This window comes from Schistocerca cancellata, chromosome 7 (assembly GCF_023864275.1).
Source record: "Schistocerca cancellata isolate TAMUIC-IGC-003103 chromosome 7, iqSchCanc2.1, whole genome shotgun sequence".
Classification (NCBI taxonomy): domain Eukaryota; kingdom Metazoa; phylum Arthropoda; class Insecta; order Orthoptera; family Acrididae; genus Schistocerca; species Schistocerca cancellata.
Window position 1 is genome coordinate 74,016,567 of NC_064632.1, and position 22,607 is coordinate 74,039,173.

The following is a 22,607-nucleotide window of genomic DNA, read 5'->3' on the forward strand; positions in this document are numbered from 1 at the left end:
TGACACGAGAAATCAAGTGAACTTTGAGGCTTAATTCCGTGCACAGAGTTGCCAAACATACCTTGCGTTGTTGCCAAATCTCAGTTACATTACCAGCAGGAAGAAGACGAACCGACGTGATCCTACAGTGGGCTGGGAAGTGACCATAGCTGGCGCCTCAAAGAGGCGGCTGCTACGGCCTGGAATACGTAATGCGCCTGATTCGCATTTCTGTAACTAGGTTTAGGGACTGGAGCTTAGTTACTAATAATACTCAGTACTGACTGCTACTAAGCATCATAAATCAGTAACTCTCATAGTTGTTTTTATATTTCTTTCGTAACTGTGCTCAAAACTAAGAAACACATTCACGGACGTTTTCGTGCCTCGCCGATAGTCGAGCACAACAAATAAAAATAAAAAGAGAATGTGGGTGTGTTTGTGTGTGTGTGTGTGTGTGTGTGTGTGTGTGTGTGTGTTTTAGAGAGAGAGAGGGGAGAGAGAGAGAGAGAGAGAGAGAGAGAGAGAGAGAGAGAGAGAGAGAGAGAGAGAGGGGGGGGGGGTAAAAAATTGTTATAAAGAAATTGAATACTGGTATGTAAAGAAATCTTTCATTAAAATGACTCGCTCCACACCATTTTTCAACGTCTCTAGTTCAATCAAGTACAAGTAAAATAAGAGCCCTGTTCCTTAAGACGGCTATCAGTTCATCAAATAAAACAAAATTTTCTAATGTAAATAAGTTCACTGGTGACAGTATTTCTGTTTACCCTGACCTCCACCTATGTCATTTTCCAACGTAAACCGGCTCTGCCCAGTTTGGAATGAAGGATTCTGGATTATAGCAGCTTTCTCGTGAGGTTAACAGAGGTAAAGGAAATCTGTTTGTGCCTCTTAAAAGTAAATGCCTGAACCCACGCATTGCACTTGTGATAGTTCGTTCCACCAGACCATTGTGGCCACATTTTTCAGCCCCAGGAGTGTGCTGTAATGGATGATGTGCTTAGCTTACTAAACTAGTCACGGTGGGAAAAAAAATGAGAGTCTATTAAATGGTTAAGTAGAAGCAAGCTTCTGACGTGGAGATTACGTTATTCTCATGTCAGCAGGATGTAAAGACTCTTCTACGCGTCATAGCCTCGATTTGAAGCCATTTTGAAGTTTTCACTAATTCAGGAAATTTCTTAGTTCGAGAAAATCCACTCTGAAGTGTGCAGTTACCGGATAATTCGATTATCACCGTCATTATTACTATCATTTTATTCATACCGCTGCTGGAACACATGTGCTTGAAGATCATTCAAGTCTTTTTGGTCATTATAGAAGTAGTTGCCCAAGAACAGGTTCTTTCCCTGTCTACGGAATCCTTTTCATGTTAATATCAAACATCAGCAATTACACGTAGATCACATTAAAACTAAAGTAATTGATGAAGACGTTACTTGATAACGGAAACGCGCTGTCTTTCTTCATTTACTTGCGCCTAGAAATGGCTGTCGAATACTGCCAAACCAAAAGCCAAGGGATCTTACTGCCTTCCAATATACGTCGCTGTCGGTTCTTACATATGATTTGGTCGACGTGACCTGTTTCAAGTTGTGTATGACACAGAATGTTTTAGAAAATCAATTGTTTTCCTTTGCAATAAACAGAAAGATTTTCATTCTAAGCTATCCAAGTCCAAAATTTTCTCAATATTAGTTCAAATTTAATATTCGCTTCCATAATGTAAGGAAAGTATTTCACAGTTGCAGAACCCGCATCCGACTCACTGTCCTTACACTTAGTCGCTGGCCATAAATTCTAGCTCAAAGTGACGCCAGTTTAAGTAACCTAATGTAGTGAAGACTGTTTGCCAGTGCTCTTTCTCACCGGAAAATATGCAATTCACTCATTGGGCTCCGTTAGTACACTGTAACAGTAATTTCTGTGTGTATGCAATGCATACGGATTGTAGAATTTAGTGGTGCTCTCTCTTCCATTTCTGTGTACAATATGCCTGAACTAAACGAGCCCTTTATCATTACAGGCCGTGGGCGGTGCAACATCATATTGACAACAGTAATGTGCTGATACTGACAACCTCATTGTTAGTTTTACCCGATTTTGTAATCATTTAAGTAAAACAACATGACCTTCGAGTGGGAGACATTTCGTCCCCCTTTTCCTTCTGTGAAATTTCTCAGTAAGCTTTTTGCCTTCGAACCAGCGAAATGCGGCGGAGTACGGCTGGTAAACGATTTACAAACCACGATTTAGTGCCGTTAACACGATTTCTTTAAACATTGGCGTAGATGAAGGAATGTTGTTTCTTCTTAAATCGGCTTATGCAGCAACGTTCACAGATATCTCAAATAGGAAAAGCTCTTTATCCAGGTACGAAGGTTGTAAAACAAACTTCCCACAGTTTGTGTCAGGTTGATCTTTTCGTCTCATAGCACTGCGTAAGTATTTTGTGTAAGAGGTATTAAAGTAGTGTTCCTGTAGCTGTGGGAATCATTGGTAGAAAACGACTTTCACACCAATGGGTACAGTACTGATAAATATTCAAAATGATTATCAACCTAAGCCCGCGTTCATCCACAAACTGAGGCGTATTTGTAATACTGAAGCTAGACTAGGTATCCTTGTCTTCCTTGAGTGGGCATTGGAAGGCGTTTACACACACGTATACGAGGGTAATCCCAAAGGTAACGTCTCTTAAGAGACACGCAAGTGCCAACGTAGGCACAAACCAGAGATCCTTAATTTTAATGGCAAGTAGAAACCACAGTGTTGTCTGCCTGGTGGCAAGGTGATAAAGAGCAAGACTATGGATACGAAGGTCTCAGGTTCGATCCCACACCAGTACCACGATTTTTATGTGCCGTTTTGCACATATTTCCCCTGGGGCAGTGTTTGTTGATGTGAAAAATGCCGAGTTGCACTGTGGTCCGAAAGCCACGTAAAACTGTAGGTTCCCCTATTAACTGGCTAGGTGAGTCAAGTCAAAGGTCGGATGAAAGCAACAGCATACCACCTCCAACAAGACCGTGCCTATTAAAGCACTGTGGTGTTCAAACCACTCTTGCGACTGATGACTGCTTTACTTTCTATGGGTTCCAAAACTAATGATCTTCGGGATATTAACATTTATGTGTTTTCATGCTGTAGCTTTGATACCAGTAAAACGTAAGTAACCGGCCGAGCACTGTCACAGTTCGAGTTATCAAGGTGATAGACGACGACGATGCTGTCGACCCCAGTTACAACTTCGGTCATGGCTATGTTTCAGTCGAATACCTCTATGGGCCTTTCTGCGTATTTCAAGATATACTTTTATACACTTGGTACGCTTCCAAATTGATATCTGATACAGCTGTATTTAGCAACATGAATCAGATATGTTTTCCGTGCAATATATTGGACAACACGTCAGTGCAGCGAGATTTCGTTTATGTGTTGCGCATGGTGCAAGAAATATTTATGTTTTGCTTGCTTCCGTGATACGTTTCACCCCACTGAATGCGAGCAAGCTCGCGAATAGACTGTCAATAGCTGGAATTACACAATAACACACTTAAAAGTTGTATTTTAGCATTATGTATCCAGATGAAAATAACTGTAAACAGGTTATATGCCTACTTGCTTATCATCGCGCTTCTCGATGCTTTCCTCAAAAAATAAAAATAAAAATGAAAATAAAAAGAGAGAGACAGACAGAGAGAGAAAGCAGAAATGTATTTCAAATATCAGCTTGGTGACGCCATGTTCGTCTCGTGAAGTAAAGCAAGGATAGTTGATAGGTAATATCTCGTTGTACTAGCGATATGTATGGCTACGGGGTTCTTTGTTTTCTCTCTGCAACCAACTAGAACAGAATTCAGTAACAAAGTGGTAAGAACATCTACTCAGTGCGCCAATTAAACACTCAGCATTCTTGGTTATTTTGTTAATCGTCTGTAGTGCGGTAAATATCCTTGATTATTGATTTGTAATTACTACCACTGTTATTGTTATTCGTCACCCCACAACAGCTTTCCTATCACTCATTGCCGCCGATGCACGTAACGAATGGATCAGGATGAATGGAATGTGGGATGTTACGTCACGGAGAATATACACATTTATCTCGGCGACTTGTGTCAGGGTAATATGAAAATCTCAATAAGAAAAGACGACAATAACACCCAACTATTTCTGTCCATTTAACACCATGATGACAGAGTGTATTTTTTTTTTTTATTATAATTCGTTAGCCCTTTTGCGACCTCATTTTAATACCTCGTGGGAGCAGGCATAATATTTTGATTTTTGAACACCGAACAATAAGTCAAATATAGTAAATGGAAGGATACAAAGAAAAAATCAGACTCATGGGTGTGGATCCAGTTCATCATAAGAAGACTAAACAAGAGGGAAACATTACGAAAGCAATGAATACGCTGGTTAGTATACATTGTTTGTATAGGTCTGAAGCTGAAAAAGCGCAGATCTGCACAGTGCCCGCATCTGCACTTTAGTTCTACATCTACATCCATACTCCGCAAGCCACCTGACGGTGTGTGGCGGAGGGTAGCTTCAGTACCTCTATCGGTTCTCCCTTCTATTCCAGTCTCGTATTGTTCGTGGAAAGAAGGATTGTCGGTATGCCTCTGTGTGGGCTCTAATCTCTCTGATTTTATCCTCATGGTCTCTTCGCGAGATATACGTAGGAGGGAGCAATATACTGCTTGACTCTTCGGTGAAGGTATGTTCTCGAAACTTTGACAAAAGCCCGTACCGAGCTACTGAGCGTCTCTCCTGCAGAGTCTTCCACTGGAGTTTATCTATCATCTCCCTAACGCTTTCGCGATTGCTAAATGATCCTGTAACGAAGCGCGCTGCTCTCCGTTGGATCTTCTCTATGTCTTGTATCAAACCTATCTGGTACGGATCCCACACTGCTGAGCAGTATTCAAGCAGTGGGCGAACAAGCGTACTGTAACCTACTTCCTTTGTTTTCGGATTGCATTTCCTTAGGATTCTTGCAATGAATCTCAGTCTGGCATCTGCTATACCGACAATCAACATTATATGATCATTACATTTTAAATCAGTCCTAATGCGTACTCCCAGATAATTTATGGTATTAACTGCTTCCAGTTGCTGACCTGCTATTTTGTAGCTAAATGATAAAGGATCTATCTTTCTGTGTATTCGCAGCACATTACACTTGTCTACATTGAGATTCAGTTGCCATTCCCTGCACCATGCGTCAATTTGCTGCAGATCCTCCTGCATTTCAGTACAATTTTCCATTGTTACAACCTCTCGATACACCACAGCATCATCTGCAAAAAGCCTCAGTGAACTTCCGATGTCATCCACCAGGTCATTTATGTATATTGTGAATAGCAACGGTCCTATGACACTCCCCTGCGGCACACCTGAAATTACTCTTACTTCGGAAGACTTCTCTCCATTGAGAATAACATGCTGCGTCCTGTTATCTAGGAACTCCTCAATCCAATCACACAATTGGTCTGATAGTCCATATGCTCTTACTTTGTTCAATAAACGACTGTGGGGAACTGTATCGAACGCCTTGCGGAAGTCAAGAAACACGGCATCTACCTGTGAACCCGTGTCTATGTCCCTCTGAGTCTCGTGGACGAATAGCGCGAGCTGGGTTTCACATGACCGTCTTTTTCGAAACCCATGCTGATTCCTACAGAGTAGATTTCAAGTCTCCAGAAAAGTCATTATACTCGAACACAATACGTGTTCCAAAATTCTACAACTGATCGACGTTAGAGATATAGGTCTATAGTTCTGCACATCTGTTCGACGTCCCTTCTTGAAAACGGGGATGACCTGTGCCCTTTTCCAATCCTTTGGAACGCTACGCTCTTCTAGAGACCTACGGTACACCGCTGCAAGAAGGGGGGCAAGTTCCTTCGCGTACTCTGTGTATAATTGAACTGTCTTAATGGGCATAATTTTTAATTTCTTCTCTTCTGAATTATGAAATGAATTGATTATTACGTGGTACAGAATAATTAGTTAACTTTGTTTCTTACAGCTTCCATTCGCACCAAAATTTTTCTACATTCTCGTGCAATTCATGAAATTCTACTAGTATCATCACAAGACTTCACATAGCTGCAATCGATTTAGAGGTGCAAAGTGTTTGTTATCTTACTTATCCTGACAGGTTGGCAAAGTTGATTTCCAAAGACTATTTATTGTGCTGAAATAATATTTTGTAACAAAGTAACAAGGTAAGTGTTTTATTCGTATATATTTTGTGGGAAACTGTAATCGTGATGGAAGATTACACACCTGAATGTTTGACACAGCTAGTAGGAGAAAACGCTGCATATTAACCAAACCCCGCGCCTCCTATCCGTATCCTCCTATGACACGAGCACAAGATTCTCCTCCTATAACGCTCAGTATTTAACATATCTCGTAGTTCGTTAACAGGGACAATAGATGCTGGGTAGGAATTCGCGTCCGTTAAAAATGTTTACGTTGTGTAATTTAAAGTTGATATTTGTTAACTGATACTGTCTAAAATCGAGGTATATCACTCTCTTTATGCCTAGTCAGGAATGACTGTTATTTCCGTCAGTCACGAAATCTTAGTTTGCATGACCTGGGTTTGAATCCATATGCAGATCGAGTCGGTTCGTCGTGTCATTTGAAGTTCATACATATTCTCAACTAGCTGCTCGTGAATAACGTAAATTTTTAATTACATTTTGTGTTAAATAACAAGTATGGTATGTTTCTTTGAAGAGGAAATCATGAATACGACGAACTTACTACGTGCATTACCTATCTGACGTAATAATGAGAGTGCTAACATTTCAGGTATGTCAGTTATTGCAATAAATGCGAGCTAACAAACCTTAGGGACAGTCTTATCTGTGATGAGGTGTTCCCTGAAATTTGTAGTGTCGTGGTATTACTTTACATCTTGAGTTATTGCGATACTGAGCAGTGTTTTCTAGTGGTGACTTGTTGGAACCATTTTCAATAGTCAAACGACTGTATCAAGGAGCGATTAGAAGACCTGATAGACAGCTGCGTTATGTAGGTCACATGGGAATAAGGTGAAATGCAATTCAGGTCGTTCGGATACTTTTGAGCACGACTGTACATAAAATCAGAAGTTAATTATCATATGTTTTCACCAATAGCGAAATGCTGAAACCTTAATTGACGATAGAATTGTTTTTGCCTGACTGGGATTCGAACCCAGCATCTAGCACCGTCGTTTTCTAGCCAGGAACTGACGATAAATAGCTATTGTTGGTTGACCAGTAGCGAGATGGGCGCATGTTTAGCTAGACATCAGGCGACGAAAAGTTCTGTGCTGAATGGAATTCAAACCCCGCACACGTGGTCATGAAGAAACTTTAACTATCAAATTCTTTTCCAATAATAGCTAGGAATTGAATGTTTGTACTTTCAATGATGTGATGGAAAATACTCTGCTGGCCAGAAGTTGAATCGTCGTTGGTGATCACAACGAACACAACGTCAAACCCAAATCCGTTTTCACCAGTAGGATGGAGAGGAATGTTTGAACCTGAAAAGATGTAAGGAAATGTTTGATATTGAAATGTTTTGATAAAAAGCTCATCATGTGGGTGTGAGTTGAAACGAACACTTTACAGCTGACAACGCACGAAGAGACGTTGAAAATGCAACTACTTTTCATCAGTAGTTCTTAGTGCACATGCTAGGGCTTGAAATGAAATAATGAATATTTTGTGCTGATTAGGATTCGAAACCAGATAGGTGCCTTTCGAGGACGCCTAGAAGAGTTTGCAATCTTCGGGAACACTGTGTAATCGAATTCGAAACACAGTCCAGCACCACAATTTTCAGCGTCCCAGTTTCAAATAAAGTAAGAGCCTTGTGAACTTACATGGCCGTTGGTTCATTAAATGAAATACGATTTCTAGTTTACGACGGCTTGCTGGTGACAGAGTCTCTGCCTTACGGGGTTTCTCCATCTGTCACAGCTCAAACGAATGCCCAGTCGGCAGCGAAGGGATGTTATCTTTATTGCGGACATTGAATTACGGAGCTTACTGGCGTTCTGCACTTGGCGTTACTAGGGGTGAAGAGAGATACTTGTGTGTGTTAAAAATCTACGCCTGACGTGAGATATGAACCTACACGTTTTACACACCAATACAAGATTAATCCACCAGACCACAGAACCCTCTACCAAGCACATAATTATGAATTGCAGAGTATTCATTTAGATGTAGATGCAGATGTCAAGGGACGCGTAACATGAAGGAGGGCGGGATCTGGGAATGGATAGAAGTGCAGAAGTCCAAAATATAAGCGTGAAATGCTTGCAAAGTATTGCTTACTTAGATGTGTCCCACAGTTAGTTTTATCTTAGGACCGAGAGATAAGGAAGGACTGTTCTCAGAACGAAGAATGGGTTATAGGGAAGGGGAGACCAAAGAATACGGTTTCATAGGTGGTGAGAGGAATGATAGAGAGTAAAGACAGCTGCAATTAAAAGAGAAAATGTAGTGTCATTGTAAACCGCTAGATGTTTACAAAGTTTTGGGGGAGTGCAATAGAAGGGCCCCTGCGGCGATAGTGTCAGAGAGAGAGAGAGTGTGAGAGAGAGAAGAAGAGATATTAACAACGAGTAAACATAAATGTTCAAATGTGTGTGAAAGCTTATGGGACTTAACTGCTAAGGTCATCAGTCCCTAATCTTACACACTACTCAACCTAAATTATCCTAAGGACAAACATACACACCGATGCCCGAGGGAGGTCTCGAACGTCTGCCGGGACCAGCCTCACAGTCCATGACTGCAGCGCCCTAGACCGCTCGGCTAATCCCGCGCGGCGAGTGAACATAATTTGAAATCGTTGGCGTATTGTATGGAGGACGGGGGGTGTATACATAGATGGAGAGGAAGAGAGAGACGTATTTGAAATAACAAAAACTACTGTGACAGAGTCCATCTACGCTGATTAGTTTGTAAGTATGTAGACAGGGTATAAATGAAATCAAAATAGAGTACTTAACAAACTGTATATTCAAAAGAAACCCACTTGAAATAAAAGGGCAACTCAAAGGAAAGCTAACCCATATTGTTTCTTTTCTGTTGCCACGCGATCTTCCACTAGCTCCCAATGAGGAAAAATGACGAAAAAGAAGACATAACAAAACATTTTAAGAACTCTAATATTTTATCCAGAATCCTTCATTATTTTGTGCCTCTATCACGCGTCTTGGCATAGAATGTATAAGCCGTCGGACGTAACAGCCTGAAGCAGCAACTTCCACCCGGGCTTCCAGGACGCAGTCCCAAAGAGCGTTCGCAGTAGTTGGTTGGTTTCGTGGCCAGTTCTCTGTTAATGTTTCGGCGATGTCAGTCCACATGTTTTCCATGGAGTTCATATCAGCCGCTCGTGGCGGTCAGTCCATGAGGCTCTCAGATGGAGCTCCGCAAATGCTAGCCGGTATAAAAAGTTGTCTTCGCTGAGCTCTTGTTTCACGGCGGATCGTCGTGCATGCAGTCCAGCGTCCCTCAGCCTTTGGCGAATCGTGTCACTGGAGCCGGGGAAGTTGGTCTCCCGCCGCAACTGCTTCGCGTTCAGAAAGGGATTTTCTCTGCTCCTAGACATTAGGTCCCTGTCTTCCTGCTGTGAGATCACTCTCTTCCTAACTGAGCCAGGACCCCTGTTGCTGGTGCCTCTTTCAAGGCAGGTCCTCCACCATCTCGTTGCAGTGGTATGTGTTACGCCATACCGTCTGCCAGCTTCTCACTCTACCTCGGTCGGCCAGAGTGGCCGAGCGGTTCTAGGCGCTTCAGTCTGGAACCGCGTGACCGCTACGGTCGCAGGTTGGAATCCTGCCTCGGGCATGGATGTGTGTGATGTCCTTAGGTTAGTTAGGTTTAAGTAGTTCTAAGTTCTAGGGGACTGATGACCTCAGATGTTAAGTCCCATAGTGCTCAGAGCCATTTGAACCATTTTTTGAATCTACCTCGAATAGACCTCTCCCAGTGAGCCATTACGGCAGACAGCCTGATGTGTATTTCTGCTTGCCGCTCTTATAGTGACTCCAGGAGAGGAGGTAAACATATTTACGTCAAACGGTGCGGCAGAGGGATACGGCGCAGCCGTGCTGGTTCGTCCCGGGCTGTTGGCCCACCAACGCCACCGCCAGCTCGCTCACTTGCGTCTCGCCTCGGCCAGCCTGGCTGGCCCGTAGCTCGTGAGCCGTGGCTAGTACAGACCCGGGCCGCATGGCCACGATCACCCCTTGAAGGATCAAAAGTTACATCTAACCTACCCAAGTCTGTAGTACAAACTAACGCAGCTACAGATGTTATGCTATAACCTGTGAAGGCACACCTACAGTTGACGATTTACTCAAATATTTGACGAACAATACTTTCAAAAATACATTCATTTGAAACATAGCTACCATAAAATATTTCACATAGCTAGCAATAGCATGACGCAGGAAACTATACTTTCTTGTAAGCGCTGTGTGTTCAACGACGACAACTCAGCGGAGAGCGGTTCTAGGCGCTACAGTCCGGAACCGCGCGATGGCTACGGTCGCAGGTTCGAATCCTGCCTCGGGAATGGATGTGTGTGATGTCCTTAGGTTAGTTAGGTTTAGGTAGTTCTACGTTATAGGGGACTGATGACCACAGCAGTTAAGTCCCATAGTGCTCAGAGCCATTTGAACCATTTTTTTGAACTAAGTGGAATGTAAAAGTAAACAGGTTTGGCGGCAGCTTCTCCTAATAATAGTATATACTTAGTATATAACACATGTTTTGTGCACTTATAACATGTACTCAGTGTCTCTGAAACAATACGTGCTGCACGACGGAAATTACTTTCTGCTGAGGCACTTCATTTACATCTCAATGATACACGACTACTAGAGAACATTGCTCTTTACGGCAGTCAATCCACTTGTAAATTAACATCATGATATCGCAGATATTAGGCAACACGTTACTAGGGATGAATAAGGCCTTAAGGTTTGCAACTGAACACGCTACTCCTAGCTACTACTGAATATGAAGTTGATTATTGACGTGTCTTCATAAACATGTGTGCGGCGTTCGACTCTCAGTCAGCATAGACGTTTTCGTCACCTTATTTCTAGTTAAACGTGTGCACATCTCGCTCACGGTGGACCAACATTGGACATTTCTCGTCTGTTCCTGGTTAGACAACGACGGCGGTAGGCGCCGGGTTCAAATCCCGGTCAGCCAATACAACTTCAGTCGTCATTTAAGGTTCCAACCCCACTACTGCTGACAAACTGTGATATCTACACTCTGATTTTACGTACTTATTCAACAATCCGAATAGGTGCTGGGTTCGCATCCTTGTCCCCAGCATTACATGATGGCATTTCAATTTTAAACATGATCATCCTTTATTCCTTGACAATGCAACACTATACAACGTCATTCGAGGTTAATTACCAAGAAGGTAATTATCATGTTAGGGTTCCTGCTTTCGTACAAACATTATCGTCATTTACGTTGAAGTTGAGAATTGATAACTGATACTGGTGCAAACGTCAATATTTGGCGTCTTTTTCTACCTAGTGATCGAGTCTCGATAAGGCACAAAGCTTTGCTTGGTCAACAATGGCTTTACGTTCTGGGTTTGCATCCGGATCCAGAACGAAGACGTTGGTCATGTCATTTAAAGTACAACTTCGTGTACAAGTAACTGTTGATGAGCAATGCGAACAGTGATATTACTAGTGATTCGCTGTTAATATTGGGATTTCCGTAGAGTGGTTGCCGCCGTTAATCACGTTTTCTTTTAACTGCTTAGTATTACATAAAGTTGATGCGAAACCACTCCCCATTGAACGTTGAACGACGTTCAGCATGTGTTGGGTAAACCTTTTAGACAGCAAAGAACTTGTTTCCAATTGCCATACAACTTTATAAATCCATATACTGTCTCAAATATTTAATTGTGCCTAAGGATTACTGAACGATTTATGTGACAAAACTAGTTGTCCTAAACATTTGAAATGTCACTTATTGTAATTGAGTTTAGTTTACAAACGTTAAGGACTGTCTGATGTCTTCTGTACTATCGTGGTGTTACTTTACATCTGGACGGACTGTCATAAAGACTGGTGTTCTCTAGTAGTGTCTAGCGGTACCCATTGAGTATCTTACGACGACTGTACTGTGGAGGGTTGCGACTATGTGCAGCACAGATATGCTATGTTGGTTGCATACATTCAGGTGCAGCCTACACGTTGGAATTCAGGGGTGACCCACTTTTTTTGCAGTCAAGTGTACGTATGGTAACGTCAGCAGCATAAAATTGTTGTCAAATGGACCAGATGTTTTTCACCTATGGTGTGATTATGTGCAATCCTATGTAATTTTTATTCTGATGAAGACCGCCTTAGAGCTGTCGAAATCATGGTCAATTTGACAACAATTTTATGCAGCCGAGGTGACTATACGTACATTCTCTAACTATGTTAACGCACAATTGCTGGTCTTCAGCCTATAACAATGTTTAAAATTTCACAATTCTGTCTTTGTCTGTGCCAGTCTCCTTATTTCATCCTTTCTTCGTCCACCTTGCGATATTTCGATTCCGAGTTTCCGGAAGTGTTTTTCTGGTCTACAAAGTGGTATTTATGTTCCTGAATTCCTTTGTTTTTCTTAAATGTTTAGCATTTTTTTCGTTCCTTGATCTACTGAAGCAACTCTTTCGTTTCAGTTTCTTCGTTGTTACTTCTCTGTAATCGTAATTTGTAGATCTATCAATCCTCGCAAGCTGAAATACCTACTGTTATATTCATTATCACAGTATTTGAAGGCTATGAGAACTTTGGAAGGCACGATATCATTCTTCAATAAATCTTTGTATGTTTATTGTTCATTCAGTCTATTCCTATCCTTTGTAAATTACGGCATGAGAACAGGTCTGCAACCCAACAATGAAACATGACATTTACGTAAATATTATTTCTGTTCATACATGCTGGTTGTCGCTTTTGTTAGTTATACAGTCGCGATAAATGTAGTTTCTGCAAAAAAACTGGTCGCCATCTGTCTCATCTAAGGTCGAGGTCGCTTGCGTGGATAACGGTCATTGGACAAATTGTTGTGTCTCTGTGGAACGGTGTTCACGAGATACAGGAGTGATCTACTATTGCTTTTAACATAGAAATAGCGAGCATAAATCGTAGAACACTCCACCGCTCGATTTTATCAAACGTGCTTCTCACTGTCAGTTATTTATGGCCCGCGATCTATCCTCCATTTGTCACGACTCAGCCATAGATTGTACTTTACTCCAACGTGCAGCAACGATGAAACATCTGCACCATAATCATAGAGGTTTCCGTTAACTTCATTCTTTTTTTATAGAGATCTTACTGGAGTCTTCTCATAGTTTTCTAGACTTTCTGGACTTTCTGTGTAGAATCCGTGTCCAGTATGGAGATACACACTTTGTGCTAATGTGATTACGTATAACATGTGGCAGCGAGTTCGTTGCCTTTGCAGATTTAAGTGACTGCCATGTTTTAACATTCAGTGAGACTTTGACATGCCCCCAGGGTTTGTTAAATTGAAACAACAGCTTCACTATACAAAACAACTTTGTGCGTTCGCGAATGAAGTAGTCATCAATGCCTGTTGACATACAGTTATAGATCTATGGACTACAAAACACCTATCGCTTCGTGGAGTTGGATACTTCTGTTCCTACTCCGATTTGTTCCGTTTTTGGTTCCAGTCGCGAAGGTTGCACAGGGAGAAGGACGGTAGTTAAACCTCCTTCCCAGATCTTTCCGGTCATAGTCATTTCGCGAGGTGTGTTCGAGAGACAATAATTTACTGTCTGACGCTTCTTGGAAATAAACTCTGGGGCTTTTAACTATAATCTTCTTCGTGAGTCACTCTGACGCAGTTCCTTCTACAGAAATCTGACTAGCAGCTCCGGCGCACTCTTGCGCTTTCTAAACAAAGATGAGGTGGTTTGCATCTCTCTTCTCGGCCTCTAACCTATCCCTTCTAATAGTCCTGACTGGTTTTCGTCTAACAGTAACGAGCAATAGTGAGAAAGCGATCTAATGAGAGTTTCGTAAGCCACTTTTATCCTGATGGATTTAATTTCCTTAGCATTCATAAGTGGTAACGTGTTGTTAACTCTGCCTCTTTATGCGCAGTTTGTTGCTGTAATTTAACCCCATGATCAACCGGAAGTCGCTGCAGAGTGCAATTGTCGATCATCTACAAGTTTTTCTGTATTCCATTATCATTTTTGAGAACTGATACATTGCTGCATTCACGGTGGCCAGAAACAGCTTTAAAAGTTTGTAACGGCGTTGCAGGGTAAGTTGCGCCGAGCAGTAGTAAGAAAACAATTACTATACGTCTCGCAGTTTCAGAGATAATTAGTGCTGAAATTAGACAGTCAGTTCGTTTTCAAGCGGCTCGCCATATACAGTTAGTGTCAGTTGTTCTCATAGCGTAGATGACAGCATACGAAAATCCTTAGCTGTCGGCTCGGTTTCTATCCTGACTACCGTTCAAAGACCAGCTTTGTATCGCTCTCTTGTTCCGTTTTAGGAAATCAGCCGAAGAACTCATTTGCCGACACCGTCTGTGGCGGGCCACTTGAATTTGCCTGCACAGTGACCTGACTGGCTAACTTTGATGGTAATTAACTCAGAAGCGGGGCAACGTGTCGATTTTTTTAAATAATTACTTCTCAGCACAACCTACTCACTAATATCCTTGAAAGCATTTAAAACTGTTTCTGACCACCTACTATAACATATGATGTAGCAAAATGAACATTTTCTTACGCTTACACAGAGTCTTCACTGATTATGTCATCCGAAATTCGTTATCGCATTATTCTCCCTAGCTTAAGGACCAACATCAGCGTCTGAATAACCCTCTCTAGGGTTTATATATTTGCGAAATATTCACACTCAGAAAGCATGTACTTTTGTGCCAACTGTATAGATCAAAAGTATGAAATTAATCAGTAAATTTTCTTTTTTCTTCTGTTAAATGTTTCAGCCTCAGGCCACAGAAGCTATGTTATTTCCGGTTTCGAGTTATTACCAAGTCGTCAGATGATGAGTATGTTACACAGTAACTCGTAAGGCGAACATGCCCAAAGAGGCGCTTGCAGTGTAAACATATCTGCGCCCAGAGTAGATTGCATGTTCACAAGACTGCCGAGAAAGCACTGAAAGCAGTTACATCGTTTAAGCATGTGGTATGGAGCGACTTAAACCGAAACGACCACAAAAAAGAAATCGCAAGAAAGGAAGATGACAGACGGAAATTCTATGGAAGAATTCTTAGGAAACTAGTCCATCTGCGATGGAGGTAGAATACAAAATAGTCTTTCGACCGATACTTGAACACTGCTTGTCAGTCTTGGACCCGTCCCAGAAAGGAATACTGGTGCAAATAGGGAAAATCCAAAGAACGGCAGCGTTCTTCGTCATTTGTTTTTTTCACAAGCCGAAAATCTCTCCGTATTCATCATCCAACTCCAGTGGTAGACGTTAAAAGACAAACGTTGTGCATCAGTACATGGTTTACTGTTCAAATCCCATCTCCCCAGTTTCTCAGAAAAGTCACACTTTATATACACTACTCGGCTTTAAAATTGCTACACCACGGAGATGACGTGCTACAGACGCGAAATTTAACCGACAGGATGAAGATGCTGTGACATGCAAACAATTAGCTTTTCAGAGCATCCACACAAGGTTGCCGCCGGCGGCAACACCCACAACGTGCTGACATGCGGAAAGTTTCCAACCGATTTCTCATACACAAACAGCAGTTGACAGGCGTTGCTTGGTGAGACTTTGTGATGCCTCGTGTAAGGAGGAGAAATGCGTACCATCACGTTTCCGACTTTGATAAAGGTCGGATTGTAGACTACTGCGATTGCAGTTTATCGTATCCCGACATTGCTCCTCGCGATGATCGAGATCCAATGACCGTAATCCGAATATGGAATCGGTGGGTTCAGGAGGGTAATACGGATCGCCGTGCTGGATCCCAACTGCCTCGTTTCACTAGCAGTCGAGATGACAGGCATCTTATCCGCATTTCTGTAACGGATCGTGCAGCCACGTCTCGATCCCTGAGTCAACAGATGGGGAAGATTGCAAGACAACAACCATCTGCACGAACAGTTCGACGACGTTTGCAGCAGCATGGACTATCGACTCGGGGACCATGGCTGAGGTTATCCTCGACGCTGCATCACAGACAGGAACCCCTGCGATGGTGTACTCGACAACGAACCTGGGTGCACTAATGGCAAAACGTCACTTTTTCGGATGAATCCAGGTTCTGTTTACAGCATCGTGATGGTCGCACCCGTCTTTGGCGATATCGCGGTGAACGTACATTAGAAGCGTCGTGGCCATATTGGCATATCTCTCGGCGTGATGATATGGGGTGCCGTTGGTTACACGTCTCAGTCACCCCTTTACGCATTGACGGCACTTTGAACAGTGGACGCTACATTTCAGATGTGTTACGACACGTGGCTCTACCTTTCATTCGATCCCTGCGAAACAATACATTTCAGCAGATTAATGCACGATCGCATGTTGCAGGTCGGGCACGGGCCTTTCGGGATACAGAAAATGTCCGACTGCTGCCCTGGCCAGCACCAATTGATAACGTCTGGTCAGTGGTGGCCGATCAACTGGCTCGTCAGAATACGCCAGGCACTACTCATGATGAACTTTGGTATCGTGTTGAATCTGCATGGGCAGCTGTACCTGTACACGCCATCCAAGCTCTGTTTGACTCAATGCCAATGCGTATCAAGGCCGTTATTACGGCCACGGGTGGTTGTTCTGGCTACTGATTTCTCAGGATCTATGCACCCAAATTGCGTGAAAATGTAATCACATGTCAGTTCTAGTATAATATATTTGTCCAATGAATACCCGTTTATCATCTGCATTTTGTTCTTGGTGAAGCAATATTAATGTCAAGCAGTGTAGCTTCCTCCTACGCGTATTTAGTGAAATGACCATGAAAGTAGAATTAGACAGACTCTAGCTGACATGGAGGTGTAACAGCTGTGGTTCTTCTCCTGCAACTCTCACGACTGGATCCCGAAAGAGCAGATGTGTCACTAGTTCATAGAATACACTGGGCCTCACACCATTATTTGACTTGCAGAGTGTAGATGTCGATATATGGAAACACTGAAGTGATACCATTTGTAGCTGAATATATAAAAATAATGAAAAGATTACGGATCAGTCGCTGTATTTCCTTAAGGAAGTATGCCTGGTTTGTGTGTCTCATTTCAGTTTCATAGACAGATGATGTGTCACCACCAGTGAACGAAAATGTATGAGCATTCGTATTGAGACACCCTTGCACGGAGAGAGGGGCTGCGAGTGACACACGTGGATGCAGAGTACACGGCTTGTGTGACAGGCAGATAACAGTGGATTGGACTCACCAGTTGAAAATTTTGTACCGTTTTTCTGTGCTACCTCAAGGTTTAACGTAAACTGTTGTATGTGGACTTGTGCCTTGTTGTACAATATATGCGTCAGCATAGAGCACTTCTGACGACGTTCCAGTCACCAACATCTTATAGCAAATTGTAGCTTGGAATAAATGTTGGTTTTAATCCGAAATTTGTGTTCTCCTGTGTCATTTGGCAGCTGTGATAACCTTCAAACTTTTCACCTGTACAGTATTATAGAATGTACTTACAGAATGTAGATTGACATCTTAGAGATAGTCGAAATTTATCCCAAGATATTTGCGAATTCCTAGACGGTAGGATTCAACCATGTCAGTTTGTGAACTGGCTGTAAGTGGTTAAAGTGCGCAATATGAATGCATTTAATACCGGTATGTTCCCTGGCAGCCTACGTACGTCACTCTACCTCCAAGGAACTGCGGGCACTAAGGTGTTCATGCACAACTTTGTCGAGTCTGAACTGCGATTTCCTGGTTTCTGGAAAAACCCCTGCAGCCATAGTTAGGTACCATGTGAAACGAAGTGCTAATGGTAGAGGCTGCAACTGACTAGACCATATACACTCCTGGAAATTGAAATAAGAACACCGTGAATTCATTGTCCCAGGAAGGGGAAACTTTATTGACACATTCCTGGGGTCAGATACATCACATGATCACACTGACAGAACCACAGGCACATAGATACAGGCAACAGAGCATGCACAATGTCGGCACTAGTACAGTGTATATCCACCTTTCGCAGCAATGCAGGCTGCTATTCTCCCATGGAGACGATCGTAGAGATGCTGGATGTAGTCCTGTGGAACGGCTTGCCATGCCATTTCCACCTGGCGCCTCAGTTGGACCAGCGTTCGTGCTGGACGTGCAGACCGCGTGAGACGACGCTTCATCCAGTCCCAAAAATGCTCAATGGGGGACAGATCCGGAGATCTTGCTGGCCAGGGTAGTTGACTTACACCTTCTAGAGCACGTTGGGTGGCACGGGATACATGCGGACGTGCATTGTCCTGTTGGAACAGCAAGTTCCCTTGCCGGTCTAGGAATGGTAGAACGATGGGTTCGATGACGGTTTGGATGTACCGTGCACGATTCAGTGTCCCCTCGACGATCACCAGAGGTGTAAGGCCAGTGTAGGAGATCGCTCCCCACACCATGATTCCGGGTGTTGGCCCTGTGTGCCTCGGTCGTATGCAGTCCTGATTGTGGCGCTCACCTGCACGGCGCCAAACACGCATACGACCATCATTGGCACCAAGGCAGAAGCGACTCTCATCGCTGAAGACAACACGTCTCCATTCGTCCCTCCATTCACGCCTGTCGTGACACCACTGGAGGCGGGCTGCACGATGTTGGGGCGTGAGCGGAAGACGGCCTAACGGTGTGCGGGACCGTAGCCCAGCTTCATGGAGACGGTTTCGAATGGTCCTCGCCGATACCCCAGGAGCAACAGTGTCACTAATTTGCTGGGAAGTGGCGGTGCGGTCCCCTACGGCACTGCGTAGGATCCTACGGTTTTGGCGTGCATCCGTGCGTCGCTGCGGTCCGGTCCCAGGTCGACGGGCACGTGCACCTTCCGCCGACCACTGGCGACAACATCGATGTACTGTGGAGACCTCACGCCCCACGTGTTGAGCAATTCGGCGGTACGTCCACCCGGCCTCCTGCATGCCCACTATACGCCCTCGCTCAAAGTCCGTCAACTGCACATACGGTTCACGTCCACGCTGTCGCGGCATGCTACCAGTGTTAAAGACTGCGATGGAGCTCCGTATGCCACGGCAAACTGGCTGACACTGACGGCGGCGGTGCACAAATGCTGCGCAGCTAGCGCCATTCGACGGCCAACACCGCGGTTCCTGGTGTGTCCGCTGTGCCGTGCGTGTGATCATTACTTGTACAGCCCTCTCGCAGTGTCCGGAGCAAGTATGGTGGGTCTGACACACCGGTGTCAAAGTGTTCTTTTTTCCATTTCCAGGAGTGTAGTATTCGACAGCACATGGACCACGGTATAGCATATCTTTCGCCAAGTTACTGCTGTACAACAACAACAATTTGCGAGTAGCCATGCCTACTAAGCCTACAAAATGAGCTTTAACATCGTGTTCCACACCCACAAATATATGTTTCCGCCTTGACTATTTTACAGTCAGTCCCGAGTGGTTATGCTTAACATGTAAGCATACATTTATACACTATCTGATAAAAAGTATCCGGATGCCTATTAGTGGAAATTAGTACAGGATGACTTTGTCCTTCTCCTTTACGACGTCTCGAACTGTACTGGGTACACTTTCAGTTGGGTGTCTGTGGGGAAATGACAGCCCATCAGTCTTCTGACTGATTTCACTTCTGTGACAACCTATCCATCTCGAGTAGCAATTGAAACCTACGTTCTCAGTTATTTCCTAAATATATTCCTATTTCATTTTAGTATAGTTTGAAACGCCTCTTTTCCTTCTTCCGTGTTTGCGATTTGAAAACTGGGTTGTTTTGGAAATCTGCCTTATGCAAACACAATTGCTTTATTTTTATATTTCCCCAGACATGTATCGACACCAATGTGTCATTTTCTGTGGGTTAGATTTTTATTCCTGTGATGTAAAATATCACATTTGTAATAATTTAACTGCTGTAGGCGATGTATAATAATACAGTTAAATTAGCGATGTAACTTTAAGGTGAGTGTCCAAACAAAGCTAATCAAATTGCAGTATTGTATTTCTTAGGCCTACAGCAGTTAAATTATAACAAATGTGATATTGTACTTTACACAAATAAATATTTAACTCACAGAAGATGACACACTGGTGTCGAAACATATCTGGGGAAATATGAAAATAAAGTAATTGTGTTTTCATAAGGCTGATTTCCAAAACAACCCAGTTTTTATATTCCTATCTCTGTCTTCCTCAACAGTTTTTAAGCTGTATAGCTACCTCTAGTACCATGTCTTAACAGGTCTCCTTCTTCTAGTCAGTGTTTTCCATATCTTTCCTTCTTCACCGATTCTACGGAGAACCTCCTCATTTATTACCCTGTCGGTCCGCCTAATTTTCAGCATTCTTGTGTAGCATCACAACTCAAATGTTTAGATTCTCTTCTGTTCAAGTTTTCGCACAGTCCATGTTTCACCTTTTTATGTCATCCTTGCTCAGTCTATCGTGGGTTGTTTTGCGTCCTAGCTTGCAAAAGTCCTTAACTTCCTCTACCTCGTGACCGCCAGTTCTGATGTTATGTATCACGATATTCTTGTTTCTACTACAACTCATCACCTTCGTCTTTTTCAGATTTACTCTCAGTCCATACTTTGTACTTATTATATTGTTCATTCCGTTCAATAGACCCTGTAGTTCTTCTTCACCTTCACTGAGGATACCATTGTCATCACAGAATTTTATCAATGATATTCTTTCACCCTCAATTTTAGTCCTACTCTTGAATTCAACTTTTATTTTCAGCATTGCTTCTCCGATGTATAGAGTGAACACTACTGGCAAATTACTACATCCCTCCCTTACTATCTTTAGTCCGAGCACTTCGTTCTAGGTCTCCCACTCTTACTGTTGCATCTACCTTCTTACACATACAGTATAGAGTCTGTCTTTCCCTATAGCTTGCACCTATTTTTCTCAGAATCAGGAATGTCGTTGTCCACAAACCCTTGCCTCACAGATGCTGCTTGTACGGTGACTGCTGCACCTCTCAAGAAATCAAATCATACATTCCGCATTTTATAGGGATATCCGGATATTTTTGATAAGTTAGTGCAGGGGTTCTCTAGCTTTTCCTCTGACGCAACACTCTGAGATCCTGGTGCCATGATGGAACACCTTGTTTATTTAGAAGATAAATAAAACTTTAACAAACGAGAAAAATGGTTATTTTCAGTGATTACTGCGACTTTAAATAATAACTAGTAACAAAGAAATCAAAACGAAATTATAGAAATGTCGTTAGCATCTATAAAATGTGTAAAAACTGCAATGCTGTTAGTAGTTTTTCACGAAGTATTCGTTCACTTCCCGTGCAATACCACTGTTTCGCGGAACAGAGTTTGGGAAACTCTGAGTTGGTGTATACTAGAACCATAAATGTACATGTCATGATTAAGCAGTTCAAAATAATACATCTTCGAAGTCAGATGTCATCATACAGGTGCCAGGGTGGTAAAGACACTGCTCACTTTCATATCTGTGATTCACATTCCAGTTTTCAGCAGCTACCTTCCCCGGTACGAGCTTGCGATCGTGTCTGATACACCTTCATCGATCGACCATTATTGTTGTTCTTGTGGTATTCAGTCCAGAGACTGGTTTGGTGCAGCTCTCCATGCTACTCTATCCTGTGCAAGCTTCTTCATCTCCCAGTACCTACTGCAACCTACATCCTTCTGAATCTGTTCAGTGTATTCATCTCTTGGTCTCCCTCTACGATTTTTACCCTCCACGCTGCCCTCAATGCTAAATTGGTGATCCCTTGATGCCTCAGAATATGCCCTACCAACCGATCCCTTATTCTAGTCAAGTTGTGCCACGAATTTCTCTTCTCGCCAATTCTGTACAATAATTACTCATTAGTTATGTGATCTACCCATTTACTCTTCAGCATTCTTCTGTAGCACCACATTTCGAAAGCTTCTATTCTCTTCTTGTCTAAACTATTTATCGTCCGTGTTTCACTTCCATACATGGCTACACTCCAAACAAATACTTTCAGAAACGACTTCCTGACACCTAAATCTATACTCGATGTTAAACAATTTCTCTTCTTCAGAAACGCTTTCCTTGCCATTGCCAGTCTACGTTTTATATCCTCTCTATTTCGACCATCATCAGTTATTTTGCTCCCCAAATAGCAAAACTCGTTTACTACTTTAAGTGTCTCATTTCCTAATCTAATTCCCTAAGCATCCCGCGATTTCGTTCGACTAGATTCCATTATACTCGTTTTGCTTTTGTTGATGTTTATCTTATATTTTCCTTTCAAGACACTGTCCATTCCGTTCAACTGCTCTTCCAGGTCCTTTGCTCTGACAGAATTACAAAGTCATCGGCGAACCTCAAAGTTTTTATTTTTTCTCCGTGGATTTTAATATCTACT